The 27,251-nt window shown below is 44.8% G+C and overlaps 1 long non-coding RNA gene across 50 annotated transcripts in view; it reads left to right on the forward strand.

Annotated features, from left to right (window-relative positions):
* LOC307181137 overlaps positions 1 to 27,251 on the forward strand; it is a 3,028,377-nt gene that overhangs the window by 1,428,662 nt on the left and 1,572,464 nt on the right. For all 50 annotated transcript variants that reach the window (XR_013825945.1, XR_013825946.1, XR_013825971.1 and 47 more), the window contains one exon: positions 14,189 to 14,266. This is a non-coding gene — a long non-coding RNA (uncharacterized lncRNA). The remainder of the gene's footprint in view (positions 1 to 14,188; positions 14,267 to 27,251) is intronic.

A 27,251-nucleotide genomic window follows, 5' to 3' on the forward strand; every position in this document is an offset into this window, starting at 1 on the left:
GCTTTCAATGCAATTCCAGTCTACCTCCTGAAATCGGTTTCCTGCAATTCTGCCTTGCTTTCAATGCCTCTTCATAGCCTTACCTCAATATATTTTTTAAAAATAGTTGGCCTTTATAACTCTGCAGGTTTTTGAATTGCAGTGGCCCTTAGCTCCATTTTTTAGCTCTTATTTTTGTGGTATTGCCCCATAACCACAGGATTCCTTGAAGCCCTATTTTTCTTCTGGGGCACCTGCTGTGCCTTTGGTTAATTCTTCTTACTGATGTGATATTAGAGTGACATGTGCCCATTGAAACCGCTACAGCTAGTTTCTCACTGGTTCCCCCTATTCCCATTCATCCTCTGCACTAACTGCAGACTGTGCGATACCAGAACTTAAAGGCATTGACTCCATGTGGGGATGTTGTTAGTAAAGTGGCTGGAATGTCGATCCGGAGCCCCAGGAGAGGAAAAATGAGGTGCGTTTTAGAAACCTTTCCCGATCATATGGTATACCAGTCGCTGGGTTTCCCAAGCATGGTTTAGCTGTAGGAAGATTCCCTTCAACCTGGAGTGTTGGGACCCTTGGACTGAGTAGCATGAAGTATTGCATTAAACTTTTGGCAGTTGCTCACCAAAGCTCACCAATCCTCTCAGCCCCAAGTGTCCAGCCTTATGTCTTATCCAGCTGTGGGTTTATATGTGGTCAATCCAGGTTGCATCACAGCCCCTGAGCGAATTTTGTAAGAATTTTTCTCTCTTTCATTGTTTCAGCGTTTTGTTTTTAAAATTTATTTCTATAATGGGGTTTAGCTCCTTTTCACTGCTGTGTTTGTGCCGCTCTGCACACACTTGATTCCCTTATGGAGATATATCAATACATGGGTTTTAAGATTCTTATTCCTCAGATATATTTCTCTGCGGTGTATAGGGTGTGTTGAGGCCTGTTCATTGAGCAAGGTGTAGATCTTGTCTAATACCTATTTGGTTTATTGAACGGTATCTGTGCTAATTTCAAACTCTGGTTTTATGCATCACCCCACCTCTCCTTTCCCCTTAAGCTGACATAAGTGTGTTTTCTAAATGTGAGACACTGTTCTGTTCTGTAATTCATTTCTTGTGCAGCCATATTTACCCTCCCTCTATAAGTGATATCTTATGATATGTTTCTTTTTCTGTTTGACTTATTTCAAGTAGTATTATCGGACCTAAATCCACTCTTTATCCTTCTACTAGCCTTATTACATTGATTTCATGGTGAAGAGATATTCCATTGTACATAAGTACCACATCTTCTTTATCCATTGTTCTCTTTCCTGGGATATTTAAGGTGTACTGAAGTTGAGGTTCTTGTAAACAGAGTAGCCCTAAACTGTGGTGTGCTTGTGTCTTGTTGATTTTTAGACTTCCCTAGATATACTCCCATGATTGGAAGTGTCCTATGCTCTGTAGCTCTGTTTTTTAGATGATTTAGGAACCACCATACACTTCTCCAGAGTGGCTCTCGGCAGTTCACACACTGCCCATCAGCGTATAAAGGCTCCCTGTTCTCCATGGCCTGTCCTGCATTTCTGGTTTTTACAATTTTTTAGGATGGCCCTTTTGACCGGTGGGAAGTGAGACTTCTTTGTTGTGCACATTTGCATTGCTTGCTTGCTTCGTTGCCCATAAAGTGCGTATGCGTTTTTTCCTGGATATAATCAGGAAAAAACGCATACGCCCTTTTGGGCCAACTGCATCATTGTCGAAATTCTGCCGCTTTTCATGTGCGTTAAAGACGAGTCCAATCTATCTCTTGAAATCTGTTTCTTGCAATTCTGTCTTGCATTCAGATCCTCTTCTTTGCCTTACCTCAACATATTTTTGGACGTTAGTTTTCATTTATAACTCTGCAGGTTTGTGAATTGCAGTGACCCTGAGCTCCATTTTTTAAGTTGCTCTTTTGTGAGCTGGCCTCAAACCCGCAGGATTGCTTCAGGCCCTCTTTTGGCTCCGGCGAGGCAGGCTGAGCCTTTCTTTAATTCTTATTCTTAATGGGAAATTAGAGTGATATGTGCCCGTCCAAACCCCTACAACTCTTCTCTCATTGGTTCCCCCTCTTCCCGTTCATCCTCCTCACAATTTGCAAAATGTGTGAAACAGAAGTTTAAATGTGCTGATTCTCCAAGTGGGGAGATTCTAAGTAGCGTGGCTGGAATGGTGAACAGGAGCACCAGGAGAGGATAAATGAGGTGCATTTTAGACACATCTCCCGATCACATGGTGTACAGTCCTCTGGGTTTTCCATGCATGTTTTAGCTGTAGGAAGATCCCTTGAACCTGCAGATTTGGGACCCATTGAATGGGTACCAGGTAGTATTACTTTAAAGGGTGTGCATTTCCTCACCCAACCTCACATTTCTCTTAGTGCAAACAGTTTCCAGCCTTATGTCTCATCCTGCTGTGGGTCTAGATGTGTTCAATCCATGTTGCATCACCGTCCCTGAGGAAAAGTTGTAAGAGGTTTTCTCTGTCTCTCTGTCGTTTATTTTTTTCAATTTATTACTATATTGGTTACAGCTGATTTTCAAAGCTCTGTTTCTTGCTGCTGTACATCCACTTGATTCACGTACAGAGAGACATCAATAAATTCTTTTTCAGATTCTTACCAGTCGTATATATTCTTTTCCGGTGACTTGAGTGTGCTGAGTGCAGTTCTTTTAGCTACCGTGTAGGCCTTGTTGATTATCAGTTTGGTATTTGGAATGGTATCTTTGCTAATTTCAACCTCCTGGATGATGCCTCACCCCTCCCCACCTTTCCCGTTTAGCAGCCTTATGCGTGTTTTCTACATATTTGACTATGTTTTTGTTTTGTAATTTATTTCATGTGTAGCCATTTTGGATTCCACCTTTAAGTGATATCTTATGATATGTGTCTTTTTCTTTTTGAATTCTGTCACTTAGAATGATCATACGTAACTCCTCCGGAGTCGTTACAACTGGCCATATTTCATTGATTTCCAGGCTGAATAATATTCCACTCTACCTAAGTACCACATCTCTATCCATTTTTTCCCTCCAGAGACATTTAAGTTATATCCTAGTCGAGGATCTTTTAAACAGAGAGGGGGTAAACATTGGGGTGCCTGTGTCCTCTCGATTTTTGTTTTTCCCAAGATATACGCCCATGAGTGCAAGTGCCCTATGCTCTGTAGCTCATTTTTTAGATGCTTTAGTAAACACAATACACTTCTCCAGAATGGCCGTTGGCAATATACATTTCCACTATAAGTCTCACAGGGCTCCCTCTTCTCGTTGCCCTGTCCTGCATTTCTGTTGTTTACGCTTTATGAGGATGGCTCTTCTGACTGATGCGAAGTGATATCTTTTGTAGTATTGACTTCCAGTGCCCACCTGTTTGGTTGGCTAAAAAAGTGTATGCCCTTTTCTTGAATATATACAGAAAAGAACGCATACACCCTTTTTGGCCAACTGCAATGTTGGCAATGTTCAGCTCCTTTTCTTGTGCTTAATGGCGAGTCCTTTCTACCTCCTCAAATCCCTTTCCTGCCATTCTCCCTTGCTTACAAGTCCTTTTCTCTGACTTTCCTCAAGACATTTTTCAGTGATGGATATTTTCAACTCTGCAGTTTTGTGAATTTTACTGCCCCTGAGTTCCATTGTTCAACTCGTGTTTATGGGAACTGGCCACAAAGCAGCGGGATTTCCTCAAGCCCTATACTGTTTCCATGGGCAACCCTAGCCTTTGGTCAATTCGTCTTCCTGATTGGAAATTAGAGTGACATGTGCCTGTCTGAACACCTAGGACTTGTCTCTCATTGTTCCTCATCCTTCCGCTTCATCCTCTGGACAAATTCCAAACTGTACGCAACAGGATGTTGACAGTGCTGACATCTCCAAGTGGGGAGACTGTTAGTAAAGACGCTGGAGGGGTGAACCCGAGCACCAGGAGATGAGGAGATGAGATGCCTTTTCCAAACTCTTCCCGATCAGATGGTATACCATCCTCTGGGTGTGACAGACATGTTTTAGCAGTAGGAAGAGTCCCATTCATGTAAGGAGAACACCAGGGCTTTTTCAAAATCAGTGTCTCCCCGAAACCCAAACTGGGGAAGTTTTTAAGCTACGGCTACACATATGTTCATTAAGGGCCTTGGGAAGTAGGCAGAGTCCAAACTTTAGATGATTGAAGTCTTCAGGGTCAGAAGCACTCACCACCAGCTTCCCTTAGGCTACACTTTAACTGTCATTGATAGATGATGTCAATAAAAATATCTATTCTTTTTCAGATTATTTCCCCTTATAGGTTATTGCAAAATGTTGAGTGTAGTTCCCTGTGCTATACAGTAGTTCCTTGTTGATGATCTATTTTATACATAGCAGTGTGTATGTGTTCATTCCAAACTGTTAATTTATCCCTCCTCCCACCTTTCCCCTTTGGTAATAATAAATTATAAGATTTTATACTTCTCAGAAATGGGGGAGCTGAAAGAGAGGTATCATTTTCAATGGAAAAGCATTTAAAACAAGATTGAAGGTTTAACCAAGATTATTAGCTGTACATCCTTGGAAAGAAATCACTTCGTTTCTCTAATATTGACCTGACAAATAAGACAAACCTTTTCACTGAACTTGCTTATAAAAAGTGATGGAAATATCAAATGGAAGTGTTAAAAACATCTTATTTTACCCGAGCCTTATACACTGTTCTATGTTAACTACAGTTTGGCTCACACATCTGTTCATTGAGGTTACAATAGTCTCAATTTCTGTTACTGATCCTCCAGAGTGGACCCCAACAAGTGTCCCCCTGCCCAGTGTCATTGGGGCCAAGAGATCGAGACTGAGTTTGGTTCACAAGCAAAGGAAACTTTATATTTTGATCAGAGAATGGAGAGGTGAGAGCATGCACTACCCCGTGGGCTGTGGGCTGGGCTGCTGTGTAGAGATCCTGTCAGAGTCAGTGGGAGGGAGGGAGGCGGCGGAGCTCTCGAGGGCTGGGTTGGCTGTAGCTCAGGCTCTATATCGTGGAGTCTGCACTGGGCCCAAGAGCTGAGGTGTCGACCCAGCCATTCTGCACTAGGAAATCTGGTCTGAAGTGCTGGGTGTGGAACCTCTGCATGCGGGACCCTAGGAGCACGTGAAATTAGACAAAGCACAAAGGATAAAAAAGGTTAGACTTGACTTTATTGCCCAGATTCTATTTTTATCTCCCAGGGATTTTTAATGGGCTTTGCTGGGGACAAACCCCTCCTCTGCCTTTTGTCCCGTTCCTCATTCTTGGAGTGCTGAGGGTGCAGACCCTTCTTCTGTAACTGCTGAGTGCTGAGTTGGGAGCCCTCATACCCTGGGGCGAGGGTCAGAGCTTCTCCCCAGCAGCCTCCCGGTGACGTTGATTGTCCCCAGGACCCCTGCCTCCCTGCTCGTCCACCTGAGCACCAGCATTGGAAGTGTTATAGATTCTAATGACCTTTAAGGGTCCAGGAAAGAGATGTGCAGAGACGCTGTGGGGGCCGGTTTCACCCCGCCCCACATTTGTTCGGCCACCTTAGGCTGACCGTCTCTGCCAGCCTAGATGCTCTGACCAGTAGTCTGCGCTTTCTTCAGTTAGGCCCCTGAATTAACGTACAAACAGCACCAGGTGTCAGAGCACTGCCCGCTCAACTCCCAGACAGTCCAGGGTCAGTGGTGATCAAGGACCATGATGGCTACTGAGTCAACAGCCTTTTGAAGTAAACAGGAGTCCAGCCGGTCTTATTGGCCACCATCATCACGGTGTCTGTAGGCTTTTCTATGGTGACAGTGTGGTATACTGTTCCCCCGCCAAGATTATTAGCTCCCCTCTGGGTGCAGTAAGTCCTGCAAGCAGTAGTCTACTCTTTTGGGACACACTCTTGTTGTTTTATGAGAGAAACTCCAGGTCAAGTGATGTTCACACGAGTCGTCATGGTGCCCTGTTGCCCCCGGTTATCTCTCTGGATGTTGGAGTTGGAGGGCCTCCTCACTCGAGGTCGGTGTGCCCACGGAGCGAACCCTGCAACTTCAGGGCATGGTTGGTGGTTAGGATCACCACGTGGGGTCCTTTTCCCTTAGGAGGGAGGTGGCCTTTTGGGCTGCTGATTTCCAGGTTTTTAGATACCGCCAGTATCTTGGCCAGATGTGGCAGTGGGCCAAGCCCCTTAGTGACCGTAGTTTATCCTACCTGGATGGCATTCTTGCATTGTTCCATTTCAAGTGGTCCCAGTTTTTGCACTAATTCTCCAATGGCGATTCACCTTTCACCGGGAATGTAAAGGTCAAAGAGTTTAGCTAAATTAGGGAGTTCCAGGGCAAGGGTCTGAATTGACTGCTCTTTCCATTCTTGAAAGGCCACTTCTGGATTCTATTCAAAAGGATCATCATCTTTTCCTTTCAGTGTTTCATATAGAGGCCCAGCTAGTAGACTGTAGCTAGGGATCCAGAAGCAGCAAACCCTGGCCTCCCCAGGAACCCCTAAGCTGTCTTCTAGTTTTAGAAAGGGGTAAGGCTGAAAATGGTTTCTTCCCTTTCCTGGGATGGGCTTCTCTGACCTTCTGTGAGAATGAAGCCCAGGCAGGTCACTGCAGTCTGTGATATTTGAGCTTTTTCTTGGACAACTTCTATCCTTTATTGGCTTGGTAGTTCAGAGGCCTCCTTAGTAGGGCTGGTGATCAGAATGTCGTCTGCATATTGAAGGAGGGTTTCCTTTTCCAGAGGTAGAACTTTTAGGTCTTTAGCTAAGCTTTCCCCAAAGATGGTGTGGGAATTTTTGCACCCTTGGGGCCAGACGGCCCGGAAGTATTGTTTTAGTTGTATGTTGAGTCCTGCCACTCACAAGCCAAAATTTCTTGTGACTCTGGGACTAATGGAATACAAAAGAAGGCATCATTGAAGACTAATACAGAATACCATGTCCTGGTGGTTGGTAGAATGACCAGCAGGGTGTAGGAATTAGGAGCAACTGGAGGTATATCCTCGGTGGCTTCACTGACTGTCCTGACATCCTTTACCAGGTCCCCAGCAGCCCATGGGGCTCTCGTGGTCAGACCAATCCCAGAATATGGAGCTCACCTGGGCAGGTACCCCACCCCCACCCCAGCCCACGGGGCTCTCGTGGTCAGGCCCCTCCCAGGATACAGAGCTACCCTTGCAGGTACCGTGGCAGGGCTGGGCACACAGGAACCGTGCACATAGCCCTCATTGCAGAGCACCCCCAGCTCACCTGTCGCTCAGAGCTGACACAGAGCACCTCAGAGCAGGACTTGAACTAACAAACAGCAGCTGCGACAGGTCTGTGACCCTGGGCATCACTCCGTGAGGCCTCCCTCCACCTGGTCTTCCAGAGACTTCCACTGCACCCGGGGCACCAGGCCTCTGTCTCCAACCACCACCCACCCCTCCTCTCCCTGACTCCTGGGTTCCTCTCATTAGGAGAGGGTTTTCTTGAAGTTGTCTCCCACTCATGGGCCAGATAAAATGATTAGAAAACAAGCCAAAGCTGCAGCCCCTTGTCTATCCTGACTCTCAGGAGCCCACACCTGTTCCTTGGACCTGGCCGGTTCAGCAAGTTCCATTTTCTGCAACTGTGAGCCCCTGAGGGGTGATGATTGGCTGACCTGGGCAGCCTTACCGTGCCGGCCAGCCCTCCCCAGGTGTGCCTGGGTTGAGATCAATATAAATACCACTCCAGGCAGCAAGAGCCCCTGCAGCCATGCCTGACGCCATTTTCTCTGCCCTGTCAGCAGTCTCGGGGCTGGGCTGGTGGGAGGGAGTGAGAGGCCACGGCTTTGTGGGTGGCCCAGTGTGAGTGGGGCTCTGCTGGACTTTCTGCAGCAGTTGCCAGGCTGCCACCTGCTAAAGAAGAGGATGTGTCACCCATACCTGCTGCTGGAATTTCTCCCTGGGCAGAGGTGAGGAAGGAAAAAAGCAGTGGGGGCAGGGACAGGACGGGTATCTCAGGCAGGGAAATGGAAATCTTCCAGAAGAGCACCCAGGGCCAGGACCATCCTGGCTGGCCTGCAGGCACCAAGTCGGCCGGCATGCTGTCACTCGTGTGGCTCTATGGCCCTTCCTCTAGGCTTTCAAGTCCTTGTATATATTCAGGTGTTTTACCTGGGACGGGTGGGAATAGTTCAGCAGCAACTGGCCTGGGGCTCAGCTCACGTTTACTCACAGATGCCTCGGCACGGTGCCCCAGCTTTGCAATGAGGACGCTTGTTGCGTGGGGGCTGCTGGCTGAATGGGAGACGATTCCCCACCACTGACCAACTTCAGAATTGTTTACAACTGGAGCAAGTGCCCTGATACGGTTTTCCTCTGTGGAACTGGTGGGTTCTGTGTTTTTTTTCTCTTTTTCGTTTTTGGTTCAAGGTAGATTTTATTCCTCTTTTTTGTATTTACAGATATAAGCATGGAAATAATTTATTCATATAAATACATGTATGTGCAGGGAATAATTGTTTTTTCTGTTTTATTTTTTAAATTTTACTTCTTTTTAATTTTGAATTTTATTTTATATTTTTATACAGCAGGTTCTTATTGGTTATCTATTTTATACATATAAATGTATACATGCCAATCCCAGTCTCTCAACTCCTCCCACCACCACCCCCCCAACAGCTTTCCCCCCTTGTTGTCCATACGTTTGTTGTCTACATCTGTTGCTCTATTTATGCCTTGCAAAATGGTTAATCTGTACAGTTTTTCTAGGTTCCACATATATGCATGAATATACAAGATTTGTTTTTCTCCTTCTGACTTACTTCACTCTGTATGACAGTCTCTAGATCCATCGACGTCTCTACAAATGACCCAATTTCATTCCTTTTCATGGCTTAGTAATATTCCATTTTATATATGTACCACAGCTTTATGCATTCGTCTGTCTGTGGGCATTTAGGTTGCTTCCATTACCTCGATATTGTAAATAGTGATGCAATGAACATTGCGGTGAATGACTCTTTTTGATTTATGGTTTTGTCTGGGTATATGTCCAGTACTGGGATTGCTGTATCATATGGTAATTCTATTGTTAGTTTCTTAAGAAATTCCATATTGTTCTCCATAATGACTGTATCAATTTATATTCCCAACAATAGTGGAAGAGGGTTCCTTTTCTCCACACCCTTTCCAGCATTTTTTGTTTGTAGATTTTCAATGATGCCTATTCTACCAGGTGTGAGGTGATACCTCATTGTTGAATCCATTTCGTTGAGCAAGGGGTAGCTCTTGTCTATTACATATTTGGCTTATGGAACGGTATCTGTGCTAATTTCAAACTCTGCTTTTATGCAGCACCCCAACTCACCTTCCCCCTTAAGCAGGCATAAGTTGGTTTTCTAAACTTGAGACCCTGTTCTGTTTTGTAATTCAGTTCATGTGTAGCCAAGTTCACATTCCGTGTATTAGTGATACCTTATGATGTTTCTTTTTCTGTGTGACTTATTTCACTTAGAATCATCGTGCCTCAATCCACTCATTATGCTGGTACGGGCCTGGTGACATAGATTTCATTGCTGAGTGGTATTCTGTTGTACAGAAGTACCGCAACTTCTTTATCCATTATTTGCTCTCTGGGATATTTAACTTGTGCCGGAGAAGAGATTCCTGTAAAAAGAGCCGTCCCAAATTTTGGGGTTGCTGTGTCTTTTTGATATTAATTTCCCTAAGCTATAGGACCATAAGTGGAAGTGCCCTAGGCTCTGTTGCTTTGTTTTTTAGATGTTTCAGGAAACACCATACACTTCTCCCGAGTGTCTGTTGGCAATTTACAACCCGCCCATCAGCATAACAAGGCTCCCAGTTCTCCATGGCCTGTCCTGCCTTTCTGGGTTTTACACTTTTTTCAGATGGCTCTTTTGACCGGGGGGAAGTGAGACTTCATTGTAGTGCAGATTTCCTTTGCAAGCTTGCTTGGTTGGCCAAAAAGGGCGTATGCGTTTTTTCCTGAATATATTCAGGAAAAAACGCATACGCCCTTTTGGCACAGTGCATCATTGTGGACGTTCTGCCTCTTTTCCTATGCTTTCAATGCAATTCCAGTCTACCTCCTGAAATCGGTTTCCTGCAATTCTGCCCCGCTTTCAAGTCCTCTTGGCAGCCTTACTTCAGTCTATTTTTGGACGATAGCTGTCATTTATAACTATGCAGGTTTGTGAATTACAGAGACCCTGAGCTCCTTTCTTCAACTCGCTTTCTTTTGAGCTGGCCACGACACCGCAGGATGGCTTCAGGCCCTAATCTGGTTCCGGCACGGCATGCTGAGCCTTTGGTTATTTCCTCTTCCTGGTGGGAAATGAGAGTTAAATTTGCCCGTCCAGACACCTCCAGCTAGTCTCTCATTGGTTCTCCCTATTCCTGTTCATCTTCCGCAGAAATTGCAAACTGGGCCAAACAGGAGGTTAAAGGCGCTGACTCTCCAAGTCGGGAGAGTGTTAGTAAAGGGTCTGGAATGTTGCACCCGAGTACCAGGGGAGGAAAACTGAGACATATTTGAACACGTCTCCCGTTCACACGGTTGATCATACGCGGGGTTCCACATGCATGTTTTAGCTGAAGGAAGAATACCTTAAACCTGGAGAGTTGAGACCCGTGTAATGGGTACCATGCAATATGACTTCAAAGGGTCTTCATTTGCTCACCGAACCTCTCCAATCCTATCACTACTGCGTTCATGCCCCTGTACACATGCTTGATTCTCTTTCGGAGACATAGCAATCCATAGGTTTTAAGATACTTACTAGTCAGGTACATTCTTAGGCGTTTAATATGCGGTGTTGAGTCCATTTCGTTGAGCAAGGAGTAGCTCTTGTCTATTCCATATTTGACTTAAGGAACTTTATCTGTGCTCATTTCAATCTCTGGTTTTATGCAGCACCCCAACTCACCTTTACCCTTAAGCAAGCATAAGTTGGTTTTCTAAATTTGAGACCCTGTTCTGTTCTGTAATTCAGTTCCTGTGTAGCCAAGTTTACATTCCGTGTATTACTGATATCTTATGATGTTTCTTTTTCTGTGTGACTTACTTCAGTTAGAATCATCATACCTGAATCCACTCATTGTGCTGCTAAGGGCCTGATGACACAGATTTCATTGCTGAGTGATATTGCTTTGTAAGTAAATACCACAACTTCTTTATCCATTTTTCACTTTCTGCGATGTTGAACTTGTACTGTAAACGAGGTTCTTGTAAACAGAGCCGTTCCAAACTTTGGGGTGGCTGTGTCTTTTTGATTTTAATTTCCCTAAGCTATAGGACCATAAGTGGAAGTGCCCTAGGTTCTGTTGCTTTGTTTTTTAGATGTTTCAGGAAACACCATACACTTCTCCCAAGTGGCTGTTGGCAATTTACATCCCGCCCATCAGCATAACAAGGCTCCCAGTTCTCCATGGCCTGTCCTGCCTTTCTGGATTTTACACTTTTTTCAGATGGCCCTTTTGACCGGGGGGAAGTGAGACTTCATTGTAGTGCAGATTTCCTTTGCAAGCTTGCTTGGTTGGCCAAAAAGGGCGTATGCGTTTTTTCCTGAATATATTCAGGAAAAAACGCATACGCCCTTTTTGGCCAAGTGCATCATTGTGGACGTTCTGCCTCTTTTCCTATGCTTTCAATGCAATTCCAGTCTACCTCCTGCAATCGGTTTCCTGCAATTCTGCCCCGCTTTCAAGTCCTCTTGGCAGGCTTACTTCAGTCTATTTTTGGACGATAGCTGTCATTTATAACTCTGCAGGTTTGTGAATTACAGTGCCCCTGAGCTCCTTTCTTCAACTCGCTTTCTTGTGACCTGGCCGCAACACCGCAGGATGGCTTCAGGCCCTAATCTGGTTCCGGTACGGCACGCTGAGCCTTTGGTTATTTCCTCTTCCTGGTGGGAAATGAGAGTTAAATTTGCCCGTCCAGACACCTCCAGCTAGCCTCTCATTGGTTCTCGCTATTCCTGTTCATCTTCCGCAGAAATTGCAAACTGGGCCAAACAGGAGGTTAAAGGCGCTGACTCTCCAAGTGGGGAGAGTGTTAGTAAAGCATCTGGAATGTTGCACCCGAGTACCAGGGGAGGAAAACTGAGACATATTTGAACACGTCTCCCGTTCACATGGTTGATCATACTTGGGTTCCACATGCATGTTTTAGCTGAAGGAAGAATACCTTAAACCTGGAGAGTTGAGACCCGTAGAATGGGTACCATGCAATATGACTTCAAAGGGTCTTCATTTGCTCACCGAACCTCTCCAATCCTATCACTGCTGCGTTTATGCCCCTGTACACATGCTTGATTCTCTTTTGGAGACATAGCAATCCATAGGTTTTACGATACTTACTAGTCAGGTACATTAGGCGTTTAATATGCGGTGTTGAGTCCATTTCGTTGAGCAAGGAGTAGCTCTTGTCTATTCCATATTTGACTTAAGGAAATTTATCTGTGCTCATTTCAATCTCTGGTTTTATGCAGCACCCCAACTCACCTTTACCCTTAAGCAAGCATAAGTTGGTTTTCTAAATTTCAGACCCTGTTCTGTTCTGTAATTCAGTTCCTGTGTAGCCAAGTTTACATTCCGTGTATTACTGATATCTTATGATATTTCTTTTTCTGTGTGACTTACTTCAGTTAGAATCATCATACCTGAATCCACTCATTGTGATGCTAAGGGCCTGATGACATAGATTTCATTGCTGAGTGATATTGCTTTGTAAGTAAATACCACAACTTCTTTATCCATTTTTCACTTTCTGCGATGTTGAACTTGTACTGTAAACGAGGTTCTTGTAAACAGAGCCGTTCCAAACTTTGGGGAGCTGTGTCTTTTTGATTTTAATTTCCCTAAGCTATAGGACCATAAGTGGAAGTGCCCTAGGTTCTGTTGCTTTGTTTTTTAGATGTTTCAGGAAACACCATACACTTCTCCCGAGTGGTTGTTGGCAATTTACATCCCGCCCATCAGCATAACAAGGCTCCCAGTTCTCCATGGCCTGTCCTGCCTTTCTGGATTTTACACTTTTTTCAGATGGCCCTTTTGACCGGGGGGAAGTGAGACTTCATTGTAGTGCAGATTTCCTTTGCAAGCTTGCTTGGTTGGCCAAAAAGGGCGTATGCGTTTTTTCCTGAATATATTCAGGAAAAAACGCATACGCCCTTTTTGGCCAAGTGCATCATTGTGGACGTTCTGCCTCTTTTCCTATGCTTTCAATGCAATTCCAGTCTACCTCCTGAAATCGGTTTCCTGCAATTCTGCCCCGCTTTCAAGTCCTCTTGGCAGCCTTACTTCAGTCTATTTTTGGACGATAGCTGTCATTTATAACTCTGCAGGTTTGTGAATTACAGTGCCCCTGAGCTCCTTTCTTCAACTCGCTTTCTTGTGACCTGGCCGCAACACCGCAGGATGGCTTCAGGCCCTAATCTGGCTCCGGTACGGCACGCTGACCCTTTGGTTATTTCCTCTTCCTGGTGGGAAATGAGAGTTAAATTTGCCCGTCCAGACACCTCCAGCTAGTCTCTCATTGGTTCTCGCTATTCCTGTTCATCTTCCGCAGAAATTGCAAACTGGGCCAAACAGGAGGTTAAAGGCGCTGACTCTCCAAGTGGGGAGAGTGTTAGTAAAGCGTCTGGAATGTTGCACCCGAGTACCAGGGGAGGAAAACTGAGACATATTTGAACACGTCTCCCATTCACATGGTTGATCATACTTGGGTTCCACATGCATGTTTTAGCTGAAGGAAGAATACCTTAAACCTGGAGAGTTGAGACCCGTGTAATGGGTACCATGCAATATGACTTTAAAGGGTCTTCATTTGCTCACCGAACCTCTCCAATCCTATCACTGCTGCGTTTATGCCCCTGTACACATGCTTGATTCTCTTTTGGAGACATAGCAATCCATAGGTTTTACGATACTTACTAGTCAGGTACATTCTTAGGCGTTTAATATGCGGTGTTGAGTCCATTTCGTTGAGCAAGGAGTAGCTCTTGTCTATTCCATATTTGACTTAAGGAACTTTATCTGTGCTCATTTCAATCTCTGGTTTTATGCAGCACCCCACCTCGCCTTTACCCTTAAGCAAGCATAAGTTGGTTTTCTAAATTTGAGACCCTGTTCTGTTCTGTAATTCAGTTCCTGTGTAGCCAAGTTTACATTCCGTGTATTACTGATATCTTATGATGTTTCTTTTTCTGTGTGACTTATTTCATTTAGAATCATCATACCTGAATCCACTCATTGTGCTGCTAAGGGCCTGATGACATAGATTTCATTGCTGAGTGATATTGCTTTGTAAGTAAATACCACAACTTCTTTATCCATTTTTCACTTTCTGCGATGTTGAACTTGTACTGTAAACGAGGTTCTTGTAAACAGAGCCGTCCCAAACTTTGAGGTGGCTGTGTCTTTTTGATTTTAATTTCCCTAAGCTATAGGACCATAAGTGGAAGTGCCCTAGGCTCTGTTGCTTTGTTTTTTCGATGTTTCAGGAAACACCATACACTTCTCCCGAGTGTCTGTTGGCAATTTACATCCCGCCCATCAGCATAACAAGGCTCCCAGTTCTCCATGGCCTGTCCTGCCTTTCTGGATTTTACACTTTTTTCAGATGGCCCTTTTGACCGGGGGGAAGTGAGACTTCATTGTAGTGCAGATTTCCTTTGCAAGCTTGCTTGGTTGGCCAAAAAGGACGTATGCGTTTTTTCCTGAATATATTCAGGAAAAAACGCATACGCCCTTTTTGGCCAAGTGCATCATTGTGGACGTTCTGCCTCTTTTCCTATGCTTTCAATGCAATTCCAGTCTACCTCCTGAAATCGGTTTCCTGCAATTCTGCCCCGCTTTCAAGTCCTCTTGGCAGCCTTACTTCAGTCTATTTTTGGACGATAGCTGTCATTTATAACTCTGCATGTTTGTGAGTTACAGTGCCCCTGAGCTACTTTCTTCAACTCGTTTTCTTGTGAGCTGGCTGCAACACCGCTGGATGGCTTCAGGCCCTAATCTGGTTCCGGCACGGCATGCTGAGCCTTTGGTTATTTCCTCTTTCTGGTGGGAAATGAGAGTTAAATTTGCCCGTCCAGACACCTCTAGCTAGTCTCTCATTGGTTCTCCCTATTCCTGTTCATCTTCCGCAGAAATTGCAAACGGGGTCAAACAGGAGGTTAAAGGTGCTGACTCTCCAAGTGGGGAGAGTGTTAGTAAAGCGTCTGGAATGTTGCACCCGAGTACCAGGGGAGGAAAACTGAGACATATTTGAACACGTCTCCCGTTCACACGGTTGATCATACTCTGGGTTCCACATGCATGTTTTAGCTGAAGGAAGAATACCTTAAACCTGGAGAGTTGAGACCCGTGTAATGGGTACCATGCAATATGACTTCAAGGGGTCTTCATTTGCTCACCGAACCTCTCCAATCCTATCACTGCTGCGTTTATGCCCCTGTACACATGCTTGATTCTCTTTCGGAGACATAGCAATCCATAGGTTTTAAGATACTTACTAGTCAGGTACATTCTTTGGCGTTTAATATGGGGTGTTGAGTCCATTTCGTTGAGCAAGGAGTAGCTCTTGTCTATTCCATATTTGGCTTAAGGAACTTTATCTGTGCTCATTTCAATCTCTGGTTTTATGCAGCACCCCAACTCACCTTTCCCCTTAAGCAAGCATAAGTTGGTTTTCTAAATTTGAGACCCTGTTCTGTTTTGGAATGCAGTTCCTGTGTAGCCAAGTTTACATTCCGTGTATTACTGATATCTTATGATGTTTCTTTTTCTGTGTGACTTATTTCAGTTAGAATCATCGTACCTGAATCCACTCATTATGCTGCTACGGGCCTGATGACATAGATTTCATTGCTGAGTGATACTGCATTGTACGTAAGTACCACAAGTTCTTTATCCATTTTTCACTTTCTGTGATATTGAACTTGTACGGTAAACGAGGTTCTTGTAAACGGAGGCGTCCCAAACTTTGGGGTGGCTGTGTCTTTTTGATTTTAGTTTCCCTAAGCTATAGGACCATAAGTGGAAGTGCCCTAGGCTCTGTTGCTTTGTTTCTTAGATGTTTCAGGAAACACCATACACTTCTCCTGAGTGTCTGTTGGCAATTTACATCCCGCCCATCAGCATAACAAGGCTCCCAGTTCTCCATGGCCTGTCCTGCCTTTCTGGATTTTACACTTTTTTCAGATGCCCCTTTTAACCGGGGAGAAGTGAGACTTCATTGTAGTGCAGATTTCCTTTGCAAGTTTGCTTGGTTGCCCAAAAAGGGCGTATGCGTTTTTTCCTGAATATATTCAGGAAAAAACGCATACGCCCTTTTTGGCCAAGTGCATCATTGTGGACGTTCTGCCTCTTTTCCTATGCTTTCAATGCAATTCCAGTCTACCTCCTGAAATCGGTTTCCTGCAATTCTGCCCCGCTTTCAAGTCCTCTTGGCAGCCTTACTTCAGTCTATTTTTGGACGATAGCTGTCATTTATAACTCTGCAGGTTTGTGAATTACAGTGTCCCTGAGCTCCTTTCTTCAACTCGCTTTCTTGTGACCTGGCCGCAACACCGCAGGATGTCTTCAGGCCCTAATCTGGTTCTGGCACGGCACGCTGAGCCTTTGGTTAATTCCTCTTCCTGGTGGGAAATGAGAGTTAAATTTGCCCATCCAGACACCTCCAGGTAGTCTCTCATTGATTCTCGCTATTCCTGTTCATCTTCCCCAGAAATTGCAAACTGGGCCAAACAGGAGGTTAAAGGGACTGACTCTCCAAGTGGGGAGAGTGTTAGTAAGCGTCTGGAATGTTGCACCCGAGTACCAGGGTCCGAAAACTGAGACATATTTGAACACGTCTCCCGATCACATGGTTGATCATACTCTAGGTTCCACATGCATGTTTTAGCTGAAGGAAGAATACCTTAAACCTGGGTAGTTGAAACCCGTGGAATGGGTACCATGCAATATGACTTCAAAGGGTCTTCATTTGCTCACGAACCTCTCCAGTCCTATCACTGCTGCGTTTATGCCCCTGTACACATGCTTGATTCTCTTTCGGAGACATAGCAATCCATAGGTTTTAAGATACTTACTAGTCAGGTACATTCTTAGGCGTTTAATATGCGGTGTTGAGTCCATTTCGTTGAGCAAGGAGTAGCTCTTGTCTATTCCATATTTGGCTTAAGGAACTTTATCTGTGCTCATTTCAATCTCTGGTTTTATGCAGCACCCCAACTCACCTTCCCCTTAAGCAAGCATAAGTTGGTTTTCTAAACTTGAGACACTGTTCTGTTTTGTAATTCAGTTCATGTGTAGCCAAGTTCACATTCTGTGTATTAGTGATACCTTATGATGTTTCTTTTCTGTGTGACTTATTTCAGTTCGAATCATCATACCTGAATCCACTCATTATGCTGCTACGGGCCTGATGACATAGATTTCATTGCTGAGTGATATTGCATTGTACGTAAGTACCACAAGTTCTTTATCCATTTTTCACTTTCTGCGATATTGAACTTGTACTGTAAACGAGGTTCTTGTAAACAGAGCCGTCCCAAACTTTGGGGTGGCTGTGTCTTTTTGATTTTAATTTCCCTAAGCTATAGGACCATAAGTGGAAGTGCCCTAGGTTCTGTTGCTTTGTTTTTTAGATGTTTCAGGAAACACCATACACTTCTCCAGAGTGGCTGTTGGCAATTTACATCCCGCCCATCAGCATAAGAAGGCTCCCAGTTCTCCATGGCCTGTCGTGCCTTTATGGATTTTACACTTTTTTCAGATGGCCCTTTTGACCAGGTGGAAATGAGACTTCATTGTAGTGCAGATTTCCTTTGCAAGCTTGCTTGGTTGACCAAAAAGTGCGTATGCGTTTTTTCCTGAATATATTCAGGAAAAAACACATACGCCCTTTTTGGCCAAGTGCATCATTGTCGAGTTTCTGACTCTCTTCATATGCTTTCAATGCAATTCCAGTCTACCTCCTGAAATCGGTTTCCTGCAATTCTGCCTTGCTTTCAATGCCTCTTCATAGCCTTACCTCAATATATTTTTTAAAAATAGTTGGCCTTTATAACTCTGCAGGTTTTTGAATTGCAGTGGCCCTTAGCTCCATTTTTTAGCTCTTATTTTTGTGGTATTGCCCCATAACCACAGGATTCCTTGAAGCCCTATTTTTCTTCTGGGGCACCTGCTGTGCCTTTGGTTAATTCTTCTTACTGATGTGATATTAGAGTGACATGTGCCCATTGAAACCGCTACAGCTAGTTTCTCACTGGTTCCCCCTATTCCCATTCATCCTCTGCACTAACTGCAGACTGTGCGATACCAGAACTTAAAGGCATTGACTCCATGTGGGGATGTTGTTAGTAAAGTGGCTGGAATGTCGATCCGGAGCCCCAGGAGAGGAAAAATGAGGTGCGTTTTAGAAACCTTTCCCGATCATATGGTATACCAGTCGCTGGGTTTCCCAAGCATGGTTTAGCTGTAGGAAGATTCCCTTCAACCTGGAGTGTTGGGACCCTTGGACTGAGTAGCATGAAGTATTGCATTAAACTTTTGGCAGTTGCTCACCAAAGCTCACCAATCCTCTCAGCCCCAAGTGTCCAGCCTTATGTCTTATCCAGCTGTGGGTTTATATGTGGTCAATCCAGGTTGCATCACAGCCCCTGAGCGAATTTTGTAAGAATTTTTCTCTCTTTCATTGTTTCAGCGTTTTGTTTTTAAAATTTATTTCTATAATGGGGTTTAGCTCCTTTTCACTGCTGTGTTTGTGCCGCTCTGCACACACTTGATTCCCTTATGGAGATATATCAATACATGGGTTTTAAGATTCTTATTCCTCAGATATATTTCTCTGCGGTGTATAGGGTGTGTTGAGGCCTGTTCATTGAGCAAGGTGTAGATCTTGTCTAATACCTATTTGGTTTATTGAACGGTATCTGTGCTAATTTCAAACTCTGGTTTTATGCATCACCCCACCTCTCCTTTCCCCTTAAGCTGACATAAGTGTGTTTTCTAAATGTGAGACACTGTTCTGTTCTGTAATTCATTTCTTGTGCAGCCATATTTACCCTCCCTCTATAAGTGATATCTTATGATATGTTTCTTTTTCTGTTTGACTTATTTCAAGTAGTATTATCGGACCTAAATCCACTCTTTATCCTTCTACTAGCCTTATTACATTGATTTCATGGTGAAGAGATATTCCATTGTACATAAGTACCACATCTTCTTTATCCATTGTTCTCTTTCCTGGGATATTTAAGGTGTACTGAAGTTGAGGTTCTTGTAAACAGAGTAGCCCTAAACTGTGGTGTGCTTGTGTCTTGTTGATTTTTAGACTTCCCTAGATATACTCCCATGATTGGAAGTGTCCTATGCTCTGTAGCTCTGTTTTTTAGATGATTTAGGAACCACCATACACTTCTCCAGAGTGGCTCTCGGCAGTTCACACACTGCCCATCAGCGTATAAAGGCTCCCTGTTCTCCATGGCCTGTCCTGCATTTCTGGTTTTTACAATTTTTTAGGATGGCCCTTTTGACCGGTGGGAAGTGAGACTTCTTTGTTGTGCACATTTGCATTGCTTGCTTGCTTCGTTGCCCATAAAGTGCGTATGCGTTTTTTCCTGGATATAATCAGGAAAAAACGCATACGCCCTTTTGGGCCAACTGCATCATTGTCGAAATTCTGCCGCTTTTCATGTGCGTTAAAGACGAGTCCAATCTATCTCTTGAAATCTGTTTCTTGCAATTCTGTCTTGCATTCAGATCCTCTTCTTTGCCTTACCTCAACATATTTTTGGACGTTAGTTTTCATTTATAACTCTGCAGGTTTGTGAATTGCAGTGACCCTGAGCTCCATTTTTTAAGTTGCTCTTTTGTGAGCTGGCCTCAAACCCGCAGGATTGCTTCAGGCCCTCTTTTGGCTCCGGCGAGGCAGGCTGAGCCTTTCTTTAATTCTTATTCTTAATGGGAAATTAGAGTGATATGTGCCCGTCCAAACCCCTACAACTCTTCTCTCATTGGTTCCCCCTCTTCCCGTTCATCCTCCTCACAATTTGCAAAATGTGTGAAACAGAAGTTTAAATGTGCTGATTCTCCAAGTGGGGAGATTCTAAGTAGCGTGGCTGGAATGGTGAACAGGAGCACCAGGAGAGGATAAATGAGGTGCATTTTAGACACATCTCCCGATCACATGGTGTACAGTCCTCTGGGTTTTCCATGCATGTTTTAGCTGTAGGAAGATCCCTTGAACCTGCAGATTTGGGACCCATTGAATGGGTACCAGGTAGTATTACTTTAAAGGGTGTGCATTTCCTCACCCAACCTCACATTTCTCTTAGTGCAAACAGTTTCCAGCCTTATGTCTCATCCTGCTGTGGGTCTAGATGTGTTCAATCCATGTTGCATCACCGTCCCTGAGGAAAAGTTGTAAGAGGTTTTCTCTGTCTCTCTGTCATTTATTTTTTTCAATTTATTACTATATTGGTTACAGCTGATTTTCAAAGCTCTGTTTCTTGCTGCTGTACATCCACTTGATTCACGTACAGAGAGACATCAATAAATTCTTTTTCAGATTCTTACCAGTCGTATATATTCTTTTCCGGTGACTTGAGTGTGCTGAGTGCAGTTCTTTTAGCTACCGTGTAGGCCTTGTTGATTATCAGTTTGGTATTTGGAATGGTATCTTTGCTAATTTCAACCTCCTGGATGATGCCTCACCCCTCCCCACCTTTCCCGTTTAGCAGCCTTATGCGTGTTTTCTACATATTTGACTATGTTTTTGTTTTGTAATTTATTTCATGTGTAGCCATTTTGGATTCCACCTTTAAGTGATATCTTATGATATGTGTCTTTTTCTTTTTGAATTCTGTCACTTAGAATGATCATACGTAACTCCTCCGGAGTCGTTACAACTGGCCATATTTCATTGATTTCCAGGCTGAATAATATTCCACTCTACCTAAGTACCACATCTCTATCCATTTTTTCCCTCCAGAGACATTTAAGTTATATCCTAGTCGAGGATCTTTTAAACAGAGAGGGGGTAAACATTGGGGTGCCTGTGTCCTCTCGATTTTTGTTTTTCCCAAGATATACGCCCATGAGTGCAAGTGCCCTATGCTCTGTAGCTCATTTTTTAGATGCTTTAGTAAACACAATACACTTCTCCAGAATGGCCGTTGGCAATATACATTTCCACTATAAGTCTCACAGGGCTCCCTCTTCTCGTTGCCCTGTCCTGCATTTCTGTTGTTTACGCTTTATGAGGATGGCTCTTCTGACTGATGCGAAGTGATATCTTTTGTAGTATTGACTTCCAGTGCCCACCTGTTTGGTTGGCTAAAAAAGTGTATGCCCTTTTCTTGAATATATACAGAAAAGAACGCATACACCCTTTTTGGCCAACTGCAATGTTGGCAATGTTCAGCTCCTTTTCTTGTGCTTAATGGCGAGTCCTTTCTACCTCCTCAAATCCCTTTCCTGCCATTCTCCCTTGCTTACAAGTCCTTTTCTCTGACTTTCCTCAAGACATTTTTCAGTGATGGATATTTTCAACTCTGCAGTTTTGTGAATTTTACTGCCCCTGAGTTCCATTGTTCAACTCGTGTTTATGGGAACTGGCCACAAAGCAGCGGGATTTCCTCAAGCCCTATACTGTTTCCATGGGCAACCCTAGCCTTTGGTCAATTCGTCTTCCTGATTGGAAATTAGAGTGACATGTGCCTGTCTGAACACCTAGGACTTGTCTCTCATTGTTCCTCATCCTTCCGCTTCATCCTCTGGACAAATTCCAAACTGTACGCAACAGGATGTTGACAGTGCTGACATCTCCAAGTGGGGAGACTGTTAGTAAAGACGCTGGAGGGGTGAACCCGAGCACCAGGAGATGAGGAGATGAGATGCCTTTTCCAAACTCTTCCCGATCAGATGGTATACCATCCTCTGGGTGTGACAGACATGTTTTAGCAGTAGGAAGAGTCCCATTCATGTAAGGAGAACACCAGGGCTTTTTCAAAATCAGTGTCTCCCCGAAACCCAAACTGGGGAAGTTTTTAAGCTACGGCTACACATATGTTCATTAAGGGCCTTGGGAAGTAGGCAGAGTCCAAACTTTAGATGATTGAAGTCTTCAGGGTCAGAAGCACTCACCACCAGCTTCCCTTAGGCTACACTTTAACTGTCATTGATAGATGATGTCAATAAAAATATCTATTCTTTTTCAGATTATTTCCCCTTATAGGTTATTGCAAAATGTTGAGTGTAGTTCCCTGTGCTATACAGTAGTTCCTTGTTGATGATCTATTTTATACATAGCAGTGTGTATGTGTTCATTCCAAACTGTTAATTTATCCCTCCTCCCACCTTTCCCCTTTGGTAATAATAAATTATAAGATTTTATACTTCTCAGAAATGGGGGAGCTGAAAGAGAGGTATCATTTTCAATGGAAAAGCATTTAAAACAAGATTGAAGGTTTAACCAAGATTATTAGCTGTACATCCTTGGAAAGAAATCACTTCGTTTCTCTAATATTGACCTGACAAATAAGACAAACCTTTTCACTGAACTTGCTTATAAAAAGTGATGGAAATATCAAATGGAAGTGTTAAAAACATCTTATTTTACCCGAGCCTTATACACTGTTCTATGTTAACTACAGTTTGGCTCACACATCTGTTCATTGAGGTTACAATAGTCTCAATTTCTGTTACTGATCCTCCAGAGTGGACCCCAACAAGTGTCCCCCTGCCCAGTGTCATTGGGGCCAAGAGATCGAGACTGAGTTTGGTTCACAAGCAAAGGAAACTTTATATTTTGATCAGAGAATGGAGAGGTGAGAGCATGCACTACCCCGTGGGCTGTGGGCTGGGCTGCTGTGTAGAGATCCTGTCAGAGTCAGTGGGAGGGAGGGAGGCGGCGGAGCTCTCGAGGGCTGGGTTGGCTGTAGCTCAGGCTCTATATCGTGGAGTCTGCACTGGGCCCAAGAGCTGAGGTGTCGACCCAGCCATTCTGCACTAGGAAATCTGGTCTGAAGTGCTGGGTGTGGAACCTCTGCATGCGGGACCCTAGGAGCACGTGAAATTAGACAAAGCACAAAGGATAAAAAAGGTTAGACTTGACTTTATTGCCCAGATTCTATTTTTATCTCCCAGGGATTTTTAATGGGCTTTGCTGGGGACAAACCCCTCCTCTGCCTTTTGTCCCGTTCCTCATTCTTGGAGTGCTGAGGGTGCAGACCCTTCTTCTGTAACTGCTGAGTGCTGAGTTGGGAGCCCTCATACCCTGGGGCGAGGGTCAGAGCTTCTCCCCAGCAGCCTCCCGGTGACGTTGATTGTCCCCAGGACCCCTGCCTCCCTGCTCGTCCACCTGAGCACCAGCATTGGAAGTGTTATAGATTCTAATGACCTTTAAGGGTCCAGGAAAGAGATGTGCAGAGACGCTGTGGGGGCCGGTTTCACCCCGCCCCACATTTGTTCGGCCACCTTAGGCTGACCGTCTCTGCCAGCCTAGATGCTCTGACCAGTAGTCTGCGCTTTCTTCAGTTAAGCCCCTGAATTAACGTACAAACAGCACCAGGTGTCAGAGCACTGCCCGCTCAACTCCCAGACAGTCCAGGGTCAGTGGTGATCAAGGACCATGATGGCTACTGAGTCAACAGCCTTTTGAAGTAAACAGGAGTCCAGCCGGTCTTATTGGCCACCATCATCACGGTGTCTGTAGGCTTTTCTATGGTGACAGTGTGGTATACTGTTCCCCCGCCAAGATTATTAGCTCCCCTCTGGGTGCAGTAAGTCCTGCAAGCAGTAGTCTACTCTTTTGGGACACACTCTTGTTGTTTTATGAGAGAAACTCCAGGTCAAGTGATGTTCACACGAGTCGTCATGGTGCCCTGTTGCCCCCGGTTATCTCTCTGGATGTTGGAGTTGGAGGGCCTCCTCACTCGAGGTCGGTGTGCCCACGGAGCGAACCCTGCAACTTCAGGGCATGGTTGGTGGTTAGGATCACCACGTGGGGTCCTTTTCCCTTAGGAGGGAGGTGGCCTTTTGGGCTGCTGATTTCCAGGTTTTTAGATACCGCCAGTATCTTGGCCAGATGTGGCAGTGGGCCAAGCCCCTTAGTGACCATAGTTTATCCTACCTGGATGGCATTCTTGCATTGTTCCATTTCAAGTGGTCCCAGTTTTTGCACTAATTCTCCAATGGCGATTCACCTTTCACCGGGAATGTAAAGGTCAAAGAGTTTAGCTAAATTAGGGAGTTCCAGGGCAAGGGTCTGAATTGACTGCTCTTTCCATTCTTGAAAGGCCACTTCTGGATTCTATTCAAAAGGATCATCATCTTTTCCTTTCAGTGTTTCATATAGAGGCCCAGCTAGTAGACTGTAGCTAGGGATCCAGAAGCAGCAAACCCTGGCCTCCCCAGGAACCCCTAAGCTGTCTTCTAGTTTTAGAAAGGGGTAAGGCTGAAAATGGTTTCTTCCCTTTCCTGGGATGGGCTTCTCTGACCTTCTGTGAGAATGAAGCCCAGGCAGGTCACTGCAGTCTGTGATATTTGAGCTTTTTCTTGGACAACTTCTATCCTTTATTGGCTTGGTAGTTCAGAGGCCTCCTTAGTAGGGCTGGTGATCAGAATGTCGTCTGCATATTGAAGGAGGGTTTCCTTTTCCAGAGGTAGAACTTTTAGGTCTTTAGCTAAGCTTTCCCCAAAGATGGTGTGGGAATTTTTGCACCCTTGGGGCCAGACGGCCCGGAAGTATTGTTTTAGTTGTATGTTGAGTCCTGCCACTCACAAGCCAAAATTTCTTGTGACTCTGGGACTAATGGAATACAAAAGAAGGCATCATTGAAGACTAATACAGAATACCATGTCCTGGTGGTTGGTAGAATGACCAGCAGGGTGTAGGAATTAGGAGCAACTGGAGGTATATCCTCGGTGGCTTCACTGACTGTCCTGACATCCTTTACCAGGTCCCCAGCAGCCCATGGGGCTCTCGTGGTCAGACCAATCCCAGAATATGGAGCTCACCTGGGCAGGTACCCCACCCCCACCCCAGCCCACGGGGCTCTCGTGGTCAGGCCCCTCCCAGGATACAGAGCTACCCTTGCAGGTACCGTGGCAGGGCTGGGCACACAGGAACCGTGCACATAGCCCTCATTGCAGAGCACCCCCAGCTCACCTGTCGCTCAGAGCTGACACAGAGCACCTCAGAGCAGGACTTGAACTAACAAACAGCAGCTGCGACAGGTCTGTGACCCTGGGCATCACTCCGTGAGGCCTCCCTCCACCTGGTCTTCCAGAGACTTCCACTGCACCCGGGGCACCAGGCCTCTGTCTCCAACCACCACCCACCCCTCCTCTCCCTGACTCCTGGGTTCCTCTCATTAGGAGAGGGTTTTCTTGAAGTTGTCTCCCACTCATGGGCCAGATAAAATGATTAGAAAACAAGCCAAAGCTGCAGCCCCTTGTCTATCCTGACTCTCAGGAGCCCACACCTGTTCCTTGGACCTGGCCGGTTCAGCAAGTTCCATTTTCTGCAACTGTGAGCCCCTGAGGGGTGATGATTGGCTGACCTGGGCAGCCTTACCGTGCCGGCCAGCCCTCCCCAGGTGTGCCTGGGTTGAGATCAATATAAATACCACTCCAGGCAGCAAGAGCCCCTGCAGCCATGCCTGACGCCATTTTCTCTGCCCTGTCAGCAGTCTCGGGGCTGGGCTGGTGGGAGGGAGTGAGAGGCCACGGCTTTGTGGGTGGCCCAGTGTGAGTGGGGCTCTGCTGGACTTTCTGCAGCAGTTGCCAGGCTGCCACCTGCTAAAGAAGAGGATGTGTCACCCATACCTGCTGCTGGAATTTCTCCCTGGGCAGAGGTGAGGAAGGAAAAAAGCAGTGGGGGCAGGGACAGGACGGGTATCTCAGGCAGGGAAATGGAAATCTTCCAGAAGAGCACCCAGGGCCAGGACCATCCTGGCTGGCCTGCAGGCACCAAGTCGGCCGGCATGCTGTCACTCGTGTGGCTCTATGGCCCTTCCTCTAGGCTTTCAAGTCCTTGTATATATTCAGGTGTTTTACCTGGGACGGGTGGGAATAGTTCAGCAGCAACTGGCCTGGGGCTCAGCTCACGTTTACTCACAGATGCCTCGGCACGGTGCCCCAGCTTTGCAATGAGGACGCTTGTTGCGTGGGGGCTGCTGGCTGAATGGGAGACGATTCCCCACCACTGACCAACTTCAGAATTGTTTACAACTGGAGCAAGTGCCCTGATACGGTTTTCCTCTGTGGAACTGGTGGGTTCTGTGTTTTTTTTCTCTTTTTCGTTTTTGGTTCAAGGTAGATTTTATTCCTCTTTTTTGTATTTACAGATATAAGCATGGAAATAATTTATTCATATAAATACATGCATGTGCAGGGAATAATTGTTTTTTCTGTTTTATTTTTTAAATTTTACTTCTTTTTAATTTTGAATTTTATTTTATATTTTTATACAGCAGGTTCTTATTGGTTATCTATTTTATACATATAAATGTATACATGCCAATCCCAGTCTCTCAACTCCTCCCACCACCACCCCCCCAACAGCTTTCCCCCCTTGTTGTCCATACGTTTGTTGTCTACATCTGTTGCTCTATTTATGCCTTGCAAAATGGTTAATCTGTACAGTTTTTCTAGGTTCCACATATATGCATGAATATACAAGATTTGTTTTTCTCTTTCTGACTTACTTCACTCTGTATGACAGTCTCTAGATCCATCGACGTCTCTACAAATGACCCAATTTCATTCCTTTTCATGGCTTAGTAATATTCCATTTTATATATGTACCACAGCTTTATGCATTCGTCTGTCTGTGGGCATTTAGGTTGCTTCCATTACCTCGATATTGTAAATAGTGATGCAATGAACATTGCGGTGAATGACTCATTTTGATTTATGGTTTTGTCTGGGTATATGTCCAGTACTGGGATTGCTGTATCATATGGTAATTCTATTGTTAGTTTCTTAAGAAATTCCATATTGTTCTCCATAATGACTGTATCAATTTATATTCCCAACAATAGTGGAAGAGGGTTCCTTTTCTCCACACCATTTCCAGCATTTTTTGTTTGTAGATTTTCAATGATGCCTATTCTACCAGGTGTGAGGTGATACCTCATTGTTGAATCCATTTCGTTGAGCAAGGGGTAGCTCTTGTCTATTACATATTTGGCTTATGGAACGGTATTTGTGCTAATTTCAAACTCTGCTTTTATGCAGCACCCCAACTCACCTTCCCCCTTAAGCAGGCATAAGTTGGTTT

The sequence above is a fragment of the Stenella coeruleoalba genome, assembly GCF_951394435.1.
Source record: "Stenella coeruleoalba genome assembly, contig: scaffold_39, whole genome shotgun sequence".
Classification (NCBI taxonomy): Eukaryota; Metazoa; Chordata; class Mammalia; order Artiodactyla; family Delphinidae; genus Stenella; species Stenella coeruleoalba.